Raw genomic sequence first — 13,890 nt, forward strand, 5'->3', positions numbered from 1 at the left:
GGGCACGGGGAAAACATGCAAACTGCACACAGGCGGGGCCGGGATCGAAACCTCGACCCCCGAACCGTGAGGCCAACACTTTACAGTTGAGCCACTGTGCCACCCCAACAAGGAAAGATGACTGAAAAATCTACTTACTGTAAGTACAGGAGCAGAGTACTAAATTATTAGATGTATTTTTTTTAAATGTGAGGAATCACAACTTGTCACTAATAATTGATGAATAACAATTCCAAAATCTTAATGTTTGCAAGAGATCTATAGTAATAGAATGTGTAAAAAAAAAATTAAAACTGTAGTACAACTGTGGCGTCAGATGGTAAAGCGTTGGCCTCACAGTTCTGAGGACCCGGGTTCGATCCCGGCCCCGCCTTTGTGGAGTTTGCATGTTCTCCCCGTGTCTGCGTGGGTTTTCTCTCCAGCCACTCCGGTTTCCTCCCACATTCCAAAAACATGAATCCACTGGAGACTCTAAATTGTCCCAAGGTGTGATTGTGACAGCGATTGGTTGTCCGTCTCTTTGTGCCCTGCGAATGGCTGGCGACCTGTTCAGGGTGTACCCCGCCTCCTGACCGTTGACAGCTGGGATAGGCTCCGGCACTCCCCGTGACCCTCGTGAGGATAAGCAGCAAAATGAAAATGGATGGATGGATAGTACAACTGTATTATTCTGACTTTTAAATGCAATTATCCAGGAATCGTGCATATTTCTGACCAGCTGTATAATATTTCCTCATTCTTTCACCATTTCATCCATTTCGTCGCCCACTGTTGCCCGACAGTTAAGACAATTCTGGGTTCAAATTTATGAACTTCACCAAAAATATCCGTCAAAAGGTCAGCGGACGTACAATATGTGCGCAGTGCAGAAAATGGGTGGATAGGCAACATTGTTTCCTTGAAAGCAACACCAACGTCCAGTTGGCCCGTGTCGTGTCTCTCAGACAATGGCAGATTTGTTTCTGGCAGTGGCCGCGTTTCAACTTTGCGCCCCGCCCGACTTCTGAGAGGAATTCCGTCTTGTCTTGTTCTGGGAATGTCACGGACCAAAATGTCACACATACTGTCGCACGCCCTCTTCTTGCAGATGTGACAATCTTGGCCCCTCGACTTAGCCAGTCTGCGGACTCTCACTCCAGACCAAAAGGAACAGTGGAAGGAACCAACGGTGGACTCAGAGCAAATGAAGATCATAAAATCTATCAATCTATCTATCTATCCATCTATCTATCTATCTATCTATCTATCTATCTATCTATCTATCTATCTATCTATCTATCTATCTATCTATCTATCTATCTATCTATCTATCTATCTATCTATCTATCTATCTATCTATCTATCTATCTATCTATCTATCTATCTATCTATCTATCTATCTATCTATCTATCTATCTATCTATCTATCTATCTATCTATTTCACCAGCATAGAAAAGGTAACCATTTTTTTTGCTTGTTCTTTAGATTTTAATAGCTTTTTTCAGTAAAAAAAAATCAACTTTTAATATTGTTGTAGCATAGTTTGGGACAAGTATAATTATCCATCCATCCATTTTCTGAACTGCTTATCCTCAAAAGGGTTGTGGGAGCGCTGGAGCCTATCCCAGCTGTCTTTGGGGTACACCCTGAACTGGCTGCCAGCCAACAGCATGGCACATAGACATAGTTCTGAGGACCGAGGTTCAAATCCCGGCCGGCCCTCCTTGTGTGGAGTTTGTATGTTCTCCCCGTGCCTGCGTGGATTTCCTCCCACATCCCAAAAACATGCAACATAAATTGGACACTCTAAATTGCCCTTAGCTGTGATTGTGACTGTTTGTCTCTTTGTGCCCTGCGATTGGCTGGCAACCAGTTCAGGATGTACCCCGCTTCCTGCCCGTTGACAGCTGGGATAGGCTCCAGCACTCCCCGCGACCCTCGTGAGGATAAGCGGCAAAGAAAATGGATGGATGTTTTTGGGATGTGGGAGGAAACCAGAGTGCTCAGAGAAAACCCACGCAGGCACGGGGAGAACATGCAAACTCCACACAGGCGGGTCCGGGATTGAACCCGGGACCTTAGAAATGTGAGGCCAACACTTTACCAGCTGATCTACAGTGCTGCCCAAATTTCATTAAAATCCCCCAAAAATTCATTTGCACTAAAAATTATATGTACAGTATATTCATGTCAGTATCTGGAAATAAATTAAAGTAAGACACTATTACAACAGTTTTGTAGAAAATTATACGCCGCCTCCTGCTCTTTGACAGCTGGGATAGGCTCCAGCACGCTGCGCGACCCTTGTGAGGATAAGCGGCTAAGAAAATGGATGGACGATTTCTTGAGTATTTGTGTTTAAAACATTTTAGAGTTGTCATCTATTGTCAACTTGACAGCTGGGATAGGCTCCAGCACTCCCATGCTACCCTCATGAGGATAAGCTGCAAAGAAAATGGATGGATGGATGGATAGTACATTTTACCCATTTATATGCCCTGTACACTTCAGTTTGCATCCACGCGTATAAAATGAGCACCAACACACTGCCATCTAGTGCCCATAACCCGTCCTGCAGCCCCCCCTCCCGGCCTATCTCTTGCAACTACCCTTTGCACCCCCCACCCCCGAAACAAATTGGATTCATAATATATGGTTGACATTACAACGGCGCTTATAGCATATGCGCTGTGTCCGATCTCGTGTGTAATATGTGGCAATAAGGCCCGCCGCCGATATTGTTTTAACCAAAAGGGCAGCAGCTGCTGTCACAGAGTGCTGGCGTGGAACGTGCCAATCTGACCTATTGCTTTAAAAAAAAAAAAAAAAAAACGTGGAAAACAGCATAAGGCCGTGACCTTTTCCAATTCATTACCTTTCCGCGGCGCCTCATAAAAATGTGAATACACCTGCCTTGGCCGCGATGGCCGTGGATGCATTCATCTCTTCTTTTATTGCACAGATATGAAAGTCACACATGACAGTTTGACTGCAGGCCTACCATCCCTGCTGGTCATATTATTAGGTACATTCCACAGACAAAGCAAATGTATGGAAGCGTATTACTGCCACCACCCCACCACCCCCAAAAAAGGTTGCGTTTCACTTTATAATGTGGTTAATTACACGTTAACTACACATTAATTACATGTTATAAAGTGAATTGTTTCACATTATAATGTGATTCTTTTCTCATTATAATGTGGTTAATTACGTTATAATGTGAATCGTTTCACCTTATAATGTGAAACGCGACCTTTTTTTTGTTTGGGGTGTGGCAGCAACACGCTTCCGTACAAATGAGTGCTTCTCCTCAATGGAAATTTGTATTGCAAGAGACCACAGTTGCAAAAATGAAATCATTGCTCATTGCTGTATGAAGCGATTACAGATCTAAGAGAGGTCTGAAGTATCGAGGCGGGGTCCACCCTAAACTGGTTGCCAGCCATCCATCGCAGGGCACACGGAGACAGACAACTCACAATCACACCTCGGGGCAATTTAGAGTCTCCAATGAATGGCTGTTTTTTGGGATGTGGGAGAAAACCGGAGTGCCCGGAGAAAGCCACCAGGAGAACATGCTCACTCCACACAGGCGGGGCCGGGATTTGAACCCCGGACTTCGTAACTGTTCGGCCGACAGTCCAACCAGTTGCTCCACCGTGCTGCCGCAAATTGACATATTTGCAGTTTAATTTAATTTTATTTTTCTTGTATTACTCGCTGAAACTATTTGTAGTTTTTGTTTCCAGGCCAGAGCAATGGATAGGTTTCCGATAACGTCACCACAGTCCCAGGATTCCCTTTTTTGACGACATCATAACTCTTAGACCAATCGGATAAATTAATAATAGCTAGTTCTCTGACCTCTATGACCCACAAGATGGCGGGCGTCGCAAGGCATGATGGGTAATTGCAAACCTATCAATTAATTTATTGTATTTGGTGGGATCTTGGCATTGCTATTACATTTAATTGTGCTTTGATAGTGCTTTGTTTTTGTTTTTTTGTTTTTTTAAACATTTAAGATGTTTAGTTTTTCTGCCAGTCCTTGAATGCACCTCGTCCACAATCAAGAGCGCACCTGCAAGTGATTTTCGGCTTCTCCCCAGATGCAACCTTTTCATCTACTTTGCCATTACCCTTTTTTCTTTTTGCAAACGTTCTATTTTCTCCAAGAATGGTGAGTTCAACCGCCGAATATCGTTTGCGTCCGCCGCTTTTTTTTTTTTTTTTTTTTGTCCTTGGTTGTTGTCGCATCAGTTTATGCTAGCATGTATTTAGCATAGTATGCTAGCTGATATAATGGACGAGCCTCATGTGAAGCTATTTTTGTTTGCGTTGAACGAAAACAATAACTGCACACTAGTGTCCTTTTATTAACTTGCATAGTGCAAAGGCTGAGACAAAACCAAAAAAAAAAGTTAGCTACACTCAGACTTTTATGCCATTAAAACAACGTTGTGATCGAGTTAACTCATCATAACCGCTACTTTTGAGCCTATTTTGACAAAATAAGGAGTCGAAATGACGTCTGTTTTCAAATATCTTAAGTAAAGGTAAAAAATCATTAGAAAAATGACTTAAATAGGGAGAATGGATGAAAACTCTCCTTACGTAAACGTTTCGGGTTACAAAAACGCCTTTGTGGAAGTAGGAAATCGCTGTAACGTACAGTACGAATGAGTAACAAAAATGTAAGTTTCAACAAGGTTTGGGAACACAGATTGTATTTGGCACCATCTACTGGTTAAGGTGCAAATAAATAATTTTCGCCTTCCAATACAATAATCACAATCAGAATCAACTTTATCGCCCAAGTGTGTAAGAGATAGATTATGCAGGTTTTTTTTTTTTTTACAGTTTAAAAAAAACCTGTCTATACATGCATAACGTTACATACCAAAACATAACATGAACAGCAAGTCCTTGATGCTTTTTAGCTAGCGTGATGCCCCCAGTATGTGACTACCATTCAAATGGCAGTTGAACCTGTACATGCAGGATCGTGTGTGTGTGTGTGTGTGTGTGTGTGTGTGTGTGTGTGTGTGTGTGACTTCCGCTCAAGAGTGTGTACACTGACGCCCCCCAGCAGAGATAACCACACTACCCCCCCCTCCCGGCGCCCCCTACAGGGCGCAGTAATGAAGGGTCACCACTATTGACATGAAGGCCTTACGCTGACTTATATATGAAAGGGAAACTCAAAGACCTACAATGGAGCATCATCTGTGTGAATAATAGTTCAACAGTTTTGATTGGCTTCTGATTTTAAAAGTAGTTACCCATCAGTTTGTAATCATATGAGGCGATTATACATTTATACCGTTTTAGTCATAACCGCCCTCTGAGGGAAATCATAACTAAGATGTGAGGTGCCATTGGGGAAAAAAAAAATAAAATTGACATCCTTGCCTTAGTACTTTACAGAAAAGACGACGTGACGCAGATTTGATCAGGAGGACCAATCACGCTCTCGTCGCTGTTGTTCGGGCGGCCATTTCTAAGGAGTTAAGAACAAGCCAGCTCTTAGGATACAGAGCAATGTAGCAGATTTTAAAATTATTTTTTTAAAAAAGTACTCCGCAGAGGTGGCATGGTGGTCAACCGGTAAAAGCGTTGGCCTCACAGTTCTGAGACCCGGGTTCGATCCCGGCCCCGCCTGTGTGGATTTTGCATGTTCTCCACGTGCCTGCGTGGATTTCCACCAGGCACTCGGGTTTCCTCCCACATCCCAAAAACATGCAACATTAATTGGACACTCTAAATTGCCCATCGGTGTGATTGAGGGTGTGGCTGTTTGTTTCGATCTGCCCTGTGATTGGCTGGGAACCAGTTCAGGGTGTACCCTGCCTCCTCCCCGTCGACAGCTGGGATAGGCTCTGGCACTCCCTGCAACGCTTGTGAGGATAAGCAGCGAAGAAAATGGATGGATGGATGGATGGATGATAACGTTGAGATTTTTGTGTTACCAGACAACAATAGTTGAAAAAACCCATTACTCTCGATTTCTGATTCCAAAACAAGTTCATAAATTTCATATGTAAATTTGATGAGGCAGTTCAAGATTTTCAGTCATAACAGCCCCCCCCCCACCCGAGGGGAACCATAAGTAAAATGCGGTCCGTGACAAAAATAAGTTTGACACCCATAAATTGTCTTTAATTGTGGAACCTTAGGGTATTTTGGTAAAAACACGGCAGGAAAATGTTCCGAAGACACCTGTGAACTGTTTTGAACAGTGGGGGGGTGAAAGGCGTCGTATCACTATGTGCCTATAATGGCACTCCCCCCCCCCCCCACGTCTCTGCATGCGGACGTTTGGTAATCCCGCCGAGCTCAGCCGCGGAGACCGACACTCGGCCGGATCAATACGGCTGCTCGGTGGCTTTCCTATATCAACTGTGCTGAAATCTCGCCATCTGCGACATATAGGTGGACCGTATATGTCTCCGAGAAGTTACTCGCTTACGCTCCGCGCGCCTTCTGCTCTCGCTCTGTTGACAGAAGGGCGATCATCACCCCCCCAAAAAAGATAAATAACACACATTCTGTCTTTATGTTTTTAGTTGGTACCTTCCTGCATGTGGAAGGGTCATCTGTTAAATTAGTTTTGTCGGTATTGATATATGATCATATGCAACGAAGACGATCCCACCTGCTTAGTAATCTGCAGTAATATTCCTGTAGTTGTTTTTGCTGAGGATAAAGAATATAGGCCTGTAGGTATTGTTGTATTCTGTCTCCATGTGTTGCTGCACTGTTTGTGTTCAAATATCTGAAGCTCAAACTGCTGTAACACAGCAACATTGATGCTAGTTTCGTTAGCCCATCTATGGGGTTTTCCATCATGTGTTAGCATGAAGCTAGTTGCGAAAAAGGAAAAATGAATGCAGCTCTTTTGAATATTTTGAATGTAATCCTCTTCAGCTGCTCCTGCTGAATTGAATTTGTTTCTCCACAGCTCACAGGTCGGGTCATTCATAACTCAAAGCACAAAAATCATACAAAGTGACTATTTGGTTTTTAAAAACTAAAAACAAAAGATTATCTAGTGTACCTGTAATGAAAATTACAGGCGTCTCCATTCTGTGTAAATGGGAAAATGTGCAAAATCAGTGGCTTGTTAAATACTTTTTCCACTGTTGCATGAAAATAGCCCATCTATGGCATTTTTCATCATGTGTTAGCATGAGGCTAATTGCGAAAAAGGAAAAATTAATGCAGTTGTTTTGAATATTTTGAATGTAATTCTCTTAAGCTGCTCCTGCTGAATTGAATTTGTTTCTCAAGCTCACAGGTCGTGTCATTCATAACTCAAAGCACAAAAATCATACAAAGTGACTATTTGGTTTTTAAAAACTTTAAAAAAAAAAAGGATCTTCTGTTCTGCGTTGAAGTGTACCTGCAATGACAATTACAGGCCTCTCCATGCTTTGTAAATGGGAAAATGTGCAAAATGAGTGGCTTGTTAAATACTTTTTCCCCATTTCATGAAAATAAGGTTTTGTTGTTTTTTTTTTAAACTCAGTTTCCACATTCTTTTGCATGGTTAAAATACGGTCATAAATTTCATTTACACAGTTACAAGGGAAAAAAATCAAAACAATTAATAGATACTACAGTTTAATTAGATTCAATAAAAAATAATTTTAGTTCGCTTTTCTTTTTTTTTGAGGGGACAGTCTATTTACAGTGTTAAATATGGTGTACACTGACAACTTTAGATTAAATTTTATACATGTAATATCGAAGCTCTTCATATCCTGTATTGTAGTTGTTTGACTCTGTTGCTAACTATGATCAGCAAAATGCAAAAAAAACAGCTCTCAGGGTCATAATTTTAAATGTCTGACAGTGTCGAAATATAAATAAATCCTGCCCCGTGCGTGGGTACGGGACCTAATATTTGGGCCGTTGAGTCACGACAGGCGTTTCTGACCTGCTGCGCAAACTCATAATTAGCATTTGGACAACATTTAACTTGCGGTTTCAGTCGCCGAGGCGACAGCAACAACAGCGACGGGGGAAGCAGGCAAAGTGTCACATGATAATTTAAGCGCCCTGGTGTCTTTTTTTCAATATATATATATATATATTTTTTTTTTTACATGGATTTGGAGCCTGGGAAACCCACAAGGTAAACGCCAATTTAGACGTCAGCGTCAGGTGACGGGACGCCATCTTTGTGTGCGGCGAAGATGTCTGAACATGAAAAGTGTTAGCGGCTTTAGACATGAGAAAACACGCAAGGGATTGCAGGTAGCTGCCGAGCCTGCGGGCACACACTCTTGGAATTGCTATTGTACTTAATGTTTATATATTTATATAGTCTACTTTACAGTATCTACAGTACGTGCAGTGGTCGTGGGTATGGTTCCCTTTTCATGTGGTCTCATCCAGCTGCATTGGGTCAACATTGGTTAGCCTTTACGCTAACTAATGCAGCTTGAGTGACATTTCAATCCAGAGGAATTTGAGCATACGGGAAAGCAAGATTCCTTTTTTTTTTTTTTTTTTTTTTTTTTTTGCACTGACTTAGCGCCTAACGCGTTTTTCTTTTTTTCTTTTCAGTTAAGCTCTTAGCATCGAGACCCTTTCAAGTTTTAAAGCCTCGACAAACATATGGTGCTCTGAAACGGTTAAATATACAGTAGGTTGTATCCTATGTGTAATGCGTGCGCCTCACCTGGATTCAAAGCTTGCAGGGAACTCTGAGAATCACTGCCAAATGCAAAAAAAATTGCTTAAAAAGGAAAACATCGCCTAACTTTGTGTTCGCCACAGCTTTGGAAGTGTGTTTAGCTAGCGCTAAAGGCTCTGTTTTGTTTTCTTTTTCTGTAGCTTTTTACTAATCTCAAAAAAGTGAAGAGTGAAAATGCGTCACTAATCTGCAGCTGCAATGATTATTTGAAGTTTGCTCGCAAAAATATGGCAAAGTAAAAAGAGCCTCGAAGTTTTGTAGCGATCGTTTTTCTGCGCAGTTTGTCACTGTAACTGCCGCGGCACGCAACATGGAGTAAGGAGTTTGTAAAAAAATAAATGAAATTTTTAAAAAAAGAAAAGATCATTTCACACGTTACACGGAATAGGACGCGTTATGAGTATCACATCCATCCATCCATTTTCTTTGCCTCTTATCCTCACAAGGGTCGTGGGGAGTGTTTGGCGCCTATCCCAGCTGTCAACAGGCAGGAGGCGGGGTACACCCTGAACTGGTTGCCAGCCAATCGCAGGGCACATAGAGACAAACAGTCGCACTCACAATCACACCTATGCTCTAGCGTTACTCTTTTTCACCTTCTAAGTTTTTAAGTCATTTTTATTTTTTTTTTTGGGGGGGGAGTAAAAAAATAAGCCCCAATGGCGTGTAGCATGAGTTGGCCTTCCTCCACTTATAAGCACTAACCTTTGCTTTAGCAATCTGTCGCAATTGCAAATTACTTAGCCGTAAAACCTGAGCCCTTTTTTTTTTTTAAAACCACTAAAACGTGGAGTTAACCATCAACCTATGCTTCCAATCATAAAAGTACAACTTTTATGAAGTGTTAAGCCACGCACGGTGATGACAAATTGGACGCGTCGGCTGCAAATTGGCCAGCCTCTGCCGCTTTGTAGCTAGGAACCGCTAGTGCGTTTATGGACTGGCCCAGTACTCCACACCCACTTTGTGTGTGCTGCACATAGATCGACAAAACAAAGACACTCAAGGGAAAGTTAACTGTTTGTTACTTCTGCTAGCAGACAAGCTAATGAGCTGAGAAACTATCGAACTTACAAACTAGCAACCTAACGCTGGGCCGTTTAATACGTCAGCGCTACGATTTCACTGCGAGTCCATCGTGACCCCCGCTGGACTCTGGGAGACGACACAGAGACGTCTCTGCATTCGGCAGGGACTGGAGTCAGTATCAGGTCAGCCACGAGTCACGAGCTCGGTGAAATTGGGGTCATAACGGCCGCAACACTGATGCTAGTTACTCTGTCTATGGTGTTTTGCGTTGTGTGTAAATGTTAAGATTGAGGATTTTGTGGTGTTTGGTTAAACACACAAAAAAATAACTTTTTTTCATATTGAGGTTTCCAGAAAACTGCTGCTCATTGTGAACAGGGGAAAAAATTGTGCAATCACTCATTTCTTGGAAAACTCTTTTGCCCAGAAATTTCAATTTTTGTGGAATTTCCATGATTTTGATTCGATTTTCACAACAAATCTTTTTTTGAATTGAATTTTTATAATCTTTTCCATCTGAAATTTTGGCTTTTCTCTGAGATGGGTTCAGTCTATCTGTTTCTACCTCGCAACCCCCGGAAATGTGGCTTTTTCAAGCAATCTTGAGTGCATTTTTGTCGATTGCCTCAATCAAAATTGTCGGCACCACACTCCTCACCCACGAGGACATGAACGCCACTCGAACTAGGACAAGAGCGAGCAGGATCCTATCGGACACTCCACGTCCCGGCCTCCAGCTCCCTCCATCGGGTAGGCGCTACCGATCCGCGCATCAAAGCTAGCAGGCATACCAACAGGTTCTTCGCTCTTGCAATTATGTTTTTAAAATTCTTGAACAACTAACCTGAAATTCCACTGCAACATGCTGCCAGTTTTCTGCCTTGAGTTGTTGTCACACCCTGCTGGGTCAATCAGTACCGGCACAGACTATCGCACGACTCATCACTTTGAACTCCATACACTCCTGAAACCTTAACACCCGTTGCACATTTGTCATTGCGCTAAACTATCCACTCTGTATCCATTCACAACTCCGTTTTTGTTAGTTCATTTATTCTGTTTTTCGTACTCAACGTGTCGTACTAGGGCGCCACCAAATACCGGAGACAAATTCGTTGTTTGTTATATACTTAGCCAATAAAGCTAAAATCTGATTCCAATCAGACTACAAGACAAATTTGGCCTTTAGTGATTTTACAATGTCTGACTCATGCCATCACATCTTGGCGTATCTCGGCAAGATGGTGGCAACACTCCACGACGTGTATTCCGATACCACCGCGTGCAGTCTTTTACGATCACTCGATTCTGTTTTGTCAAATTAAGCACTGGCGAAGAGGTGGAACCAGAAAACTTCTCACCGATCAGCGTGACTGTATATGCTAGTTACTAAATTAGGAAAAGACTTTCATTCAAGGGTTGCTTGAAATATGTTCACGTATTTTTACTACAATACAGCTCGCAAGCAGGAACCAAAACTTTATGTAGCCTAGCAAGCTAGTGCTAGCACTCACGGTTGAACGTAAACATGTTCGGTAAACAGTGTTTAGTGTTCGCAAAAACATGTTGATGACAGCGTGCTAGTATGTTGCAGTCACTGGGATTTGACAGGCGCGTATGTGCCTGCGCGCCATCGCACACGCAGTCTCTCACGCAAAATCACGCACGTAAAATTTGTTACGTGTAGAAATACATAAATATTGAAAGACGTCGCTTATTTTGTGTAGTCTTGACCAATGTTCCCTCTAAGCTGCGCCACTGCAGAATCGCGCACTTGTCGCACACTCAGTGCACATCAAAACCGATCTAGCGCAGTGAACCACTGCCAGACGTCTTTTTTTTTTTTTTAACACGGAAACACAGCGTCTCTAACGAGGTGCTGCTCAGCCTACTTCTACTTCCTAGTTTACCTGACACCGCCACCCTCCGCTCTTAAAGGGGTACACTCATAATTACAAACGTAACACACACCCGCAACTTTATTTCTGCGGGCATGAGTGGTGGACCGCACCTGTTACGTCATATCTGCGGGCATGACTGACCACACCCGTACATTTTTCCAATGTGAGTGACTGATGTTGACAACAACAAGCTCGCGAGGCAATTCGCCCGGTCATATTACACAATGCTATTGGTCGGCGACAAGGTGAACTGTCAAAGTTGTCGTTTCACACAAAACCGAAGAGATCCGTCCACCACCCTCCCAAAAACAAACAAACATACTGGACTTTTCATTTTGCCACTGTGGGGCCAAATCGTTTGTCGTGGATTATTTTACACGACAAGAAATTTTGCCGTTCTTAACAACAAATGTTGACTCAGATCTGGGAAATCTCCTGCGGTAGTTAATGGGTCCAATTTTGGGACTGAAATCCTCTTGTTTTACCTCAGCATAATTTCCACTCTTGGATTTCACTTTGTCATTGAATTTTATTGTCCATTTTTGCAACAGGTTTGTTGCCTTGTGTGCTGCACGTGTTTGCCTTAGTTGTTGTTTTGTTTTCTTTTTTGGGTCAGGCTGAGAATGCGCCAGGTCACAACACGCAACCTTTAGCCCAAGCCGCTGGACCGCCATTGGTCCGCGGCCGAAGCGTGCCCCCACCCCGCTCCTCCAATCCCCCATCAACCTCCCCCTGACCCACAGCAATCCACCGTCTCCTGACTTAGTATATATTAAAAAAAAAAAAGATAAAAGTGTGGTTTGTTTCACGTGATGACAAACATTTGTGGCTTTTCAATATGTCAAGTCCACCTTATTTCAAACTTATTAAATGTGGTAACTGCTAGTGGGAACTTCAATATTTTAATTTGGTCAACCTGCCGAGAATTGTACTTCTCAATGGAGTTTGTAATAAGTTTTAGTCTGCCGCTCCACCTGATTTTTTTTCCATTTAACTTTAATTTTTTTTCAAGTTTATTTTCCAGAGAAAATGTACTTTGTAATTTAATGTATTTATTTTTTTAGTGCAGTACATTTAAATCCACCCCCACCCTAATTTTACTTCTTCATTGAGTTCTTTTTAGTATACTATAGTTATTTTTTTACTGCAGAGATTATAACTTTTTAAAATTACTTTTGTTTTAACTTACAAATATTTTAGTCAATTTTCCACCACAGAAATGTTTTTTTTTTCCTTTTGTGTTTTTATTAAATGTTATTTTCGTACAATAAACTGCACACTGAACTTTTTAATGTTTTTTGTATGTTCCCCTAAAAGAAAAAAAAAAAACTTCATCAAATTTTTTGGGGTATAAATTTTATTCTAATGTCTCTTCCCCCCAAGAAATTTTCATTTCACTTTTTCATTGAATTAGAATAATTCATGAGTCTATTTTTATGAGTCTGAGTAATTAAATTAATTTAACTTTATTTAGATTTAAGTATATTTTCCACCAGAAAGGGTCATTTGTTCAATTATGTAAATTAATGTTTACATATATTTTCTCTCTGCCCCCCATTAAAATTTGCATTATTCACATCAAGTTTTTTTTTTTTTGTATATTAACTTTTATTTTCACCTAAGAAATTATCCTTTATTTACGATCTTTTTATAAATTTAGCGTATTTTTACTCCCAAAATTGAAACTTTTATATTAAACTTTTGGAGTGTTTTTTTTTTTTACCCCATTGATTGTAATTTTGAAAATTACATTTTTATTAAATATTATTTTACTTTTCACTCTCAAACTAGTAGTTTTTTTTCCTATTGAATTTCAGCTACGTGGTTTATTCAAACTTTTGTCCCAATTTTTATTCTTCCATTGACATGTTTGAGTGTTTTTTCCCGACCAGAAATTGGACTCACTCATTGGACTTTCAGTCTATTTTTTGAATGCCAGCCTCCATATTGCTGTGCTCTATCCAAGCAAGTGATCATTTTTGAAACTTCATCTGGACAATTCTGTCTTCTTCTTTCTTTTGAATTAGCCATAGTGGAACAAAATGTAGAGGAATCAACATTTAAAAACATATTCCAATATGATCTATGTGTGGAGATCATACATACATCTCTCAAATAATTAAAGTTTTTGGCTTTTTGTTTTTGTTTTTGTTACAATTGCATATTCTACCTTTCAACGTGATTGGAATCCAAGCAGGTGCCTTCACATAAGAAGTGTGTGTGTGTGTGTGTGTGTGGGGGGGGGGGGGTTAAATGATCCTGCAAGTGTGCATCTT

The sequence above is a fragment of the Syngnathoides biaculeatus genome, chromosome 11, assembly GCF_019802595.1.
Source record: "Syngnathoides biaculeatus isolate LvHL_M chromosome 11, ASM1980259v1, whole genome shotgun sequence".
Lineage (NCBI taxonomy): Eukaryota > Metazoa > Chordata > Actinopteri > Syngnathiformes > Syngnathidae > Syngnathoides > Syngnathoides biaculeatus.